Below are 2,921 nucleotides of genomic sequence, written 5' to 3' on the forward strand. Positions count from 1 at the left end.
TCTTCAGATGTTGTTTGCTTGCTCATTCACAGTGGGTTGCTGTGCTGTTGGTTTTGTTTTTGCTTATCAGTGCTGAGCATGCTTTTATTTTTTTGCAGGCTTGTAATAGTTTCATTTACAGCTAGATAACCACCACAGACGCATTTCATGGACCAGTCGATTACTTATTATTTACAATGTTCACATTTGTCACGATGATCTTGAGACCAAACATAATGGAAGAACCTTTAGAAGACCCTTGAAGACCAACTAAAGGATTGAAGCCTCTTTACTCATTGAGTTCAAGAAGAAAAGACATAAAACAGCAGCAAACTGTGGTTGGACTGACTGGAAGTGATCGACACAGAATATGGGTCACAGATAAGTTTATTTCAATTAAACTTTTTGCTTGATCAGCTTTAATGGTTGTTTATTTATAATTCCTGTAATAGGCATGTAATAAATGTTTTGTTACACTTTTAGACAATATTAGTTTCAATAAAAGTTTGTGGCTCCTAATTATTATGTCCAAGAATAAATAGTCATATATAATTATATAGGTAAACAATATATGTATCATTTAAAAAGTGGTGTAATGATTATCACATTTTTAAATTTGCTATAGTCATATATTTTTATTCGTATAGGCTTTTATTGTTAATCTTTTCTTTGGAGGACCTTTAGACGTTAGACGGCGTACGTTCTTGTTGTCCTTTGTTAAAAACAAAACACCGTTGTAATGGTACGTAGAAATATTTTCATGAAATAGTTTATATTTCCATCAAACCTATGTTCTTATTCTGGTATTAACAATAAAGCAGATATCGAGTAATTACTGAAGCTTTTATTGTGTGACAATGTGACTGGGCTGTTGCTGCATTAGCTATTAGCTGTTAGCCTTGCGTCTTTGTAAACTGTTGTATGTTGCGTGTGTGGTTATGTGTTTAGATTCTATAAGCTGGCAAAACAATTTCTGCCTTTATTATTTAGTTGCATTTTTTGATGGCTTTTTTTATCGTTTCATTGACACTTGTTCATCAAGATCAGGAGTGCCCGCTCCTGCCGATCGACTGTCCTGCACAGTTCATCTCCAACCCTAATCAAACACGCCTGCCTTTCATTTTAAAATGATCCTATAGACCTTAATTGATTGCTTCAGGTGTGTTTGATTAGGGTTGGAGATGAACTGTGCAGGACAGTCGATCGGCAGGAGCAGGATTGGGCGCCCCTGATCGAGATCAAACTGCTTTGACCACTTAAATCGAGGCCTTCTTAATATTACAGTATTGATATTATATTTTGAATATTACTTTATAGCACCTGCAGTATCAAACATGCTTTATGTCAAACTTGTGGTGGAATGATTTAAGTTCTGGTTAGGAAACCGAAGGTTGGAAACCCACAAGGAACGATGCACAAGCTATCGCCATCACATTATGATACATTGAAAAATATTACAATACTAATTACTTGAGCAACATGGGTTTTCAAGTCTTAATTTTCTTATAATCCACACTCTGGACTACATCATCTGTGCTTCATTTGCATTTGTTTTCAGGGTTCGAAATGCTGCCACCCCCTTCAATCCACAGTGAGTCAAATGAAGGTATTTGTCCTTTGACAGTATAGTGTCTGTCTGTGAAATGGTTCATATTTTCAAAATGGCTGAAATCATAAATTTTATTATAGAGCTTACAGCATCTAACAGTTATGGCATTGTGTTATCCCTAATGAATAACTCACAATTAAATAATAGTTTTTGTCACAGTGCATCACATTTAGTCCTTGTTTCACAGATGGGGCTTAGATTAAGCCAGGATTAGTTCTTAGTCAATTAGGGCATTTAAGTAGCTTTTATTAAAAACAAAACAAAAAAAAACATTACTGGTGTATTTTGAGACAAAACAATGGCACTGACATGATTTAAAATATGTCAGTGCGAGCTGCTTTAAGTTAAAACAACTCAAACATGCATTTTAGTCTGGGACTAGACTTAAGCCTTGTCTGTGAAACCGGGAGCAAATGTTTTAAGTTTTTCAAAGCCTTCCTTTATTCATGACATGCTCTCATGACATTAACAAATAAAACTGTATATTTAGACCCCTGTCCAGTGTGTGGAAAACCCTAAAGGAATAGGTGGAGTGATAATACATAATCAAGAGACATTCACCATTAACAAGCCACACTTGGTAGGTTAACATGCTTTACTGTTTTTACTCCTATTGAATGACTAGCGACTTAGTAAAAGACTTGTTTTGTCTTCTGCAGGTGGCAGTTCCTGATCATAGAGCCTTGATTAGGTGAGATATTATATATATTATATTCCTTGATAATTATATAGGACAAAGCCATTTCAGCAGTTTTCTCAATAGCAATGCTTAATTAATTTTGCTGCTACTATTTATGTCTTGTAATCATATAGTACAACTGCACTAGTAACCATATCTTCTCTTAGGGGGAAAAGCTCTGTGAGACCAGTTCTGTCTTAAAGGCAAGTGAAGACAAGAAAGACAAATGCCTTTCAAGACATGACCATCTCTGCTCCCTTTATGGCTCAAATAAAGTCATTTCATTTTCACCTGACCTGTGTCATCTGTTAATAGCATTTCCCACAGAATTGAAAAGTGTCCACATTTGACTTTCAGGAGGTCTACAGTGCATCCGGAAAGTATTCACAGCGCTTTACTTTTTTCTTTTTTTACTTTTTGTTATGTTACAGCCTTATTCCAAAATTGATCAAATTAATTATTTTCCTAAAAAATATTTCCAATATTCAAGTACAAAAAACAGTCCAATGCGCACAAAAATAAAGGGCAATAGTGAGTACACTACAAAATACAGGACACCAAGAAGCAGAGAGAGAGAGAGAGACGCTAACACTCCTCATTAACACACTTTACCCGACTCTAAACAGGGATGCTAGTACATTCGTTTTTAAGCCT

At 35.3% G+C, this 2,921-nt stretch overlaps 1 long non-coding RNA gene across 1 annotated transcript; it reads left to right on the forward strand.

The window, feature by feature from the left end:
- The first annotated feature begins 1,195 nt into the window (after positions 1-1,195).
- Positions 1,196-2,499, forward strand: LOC307145149. The gene is made up of 4 exons (XR_013818909.1): positions 1,196-1,585; positions 2,079-2,168; positions 2,248-2,279; positions 2,435-2,499. It is a non-coding gene; the product is annotated as an uncharacterized lncRNA (long non-coding RNA).
- Positions 2,500-2,921: the final 422 nt, after the last annotated feature.

The sequence above is a fragment of the Squalius cephalus genome, assembly GCF_949319135.1.
Source record: "Squalius cephalus genome assembly, chromosome: 17".
Taxonomy (NCBI): domain Eukaryota; kingdom Metazoa; phylum Chordata; class Actinopteri; order Cypriniformes; family Leuciscidae; genus Squalius; species Squalius cephalus.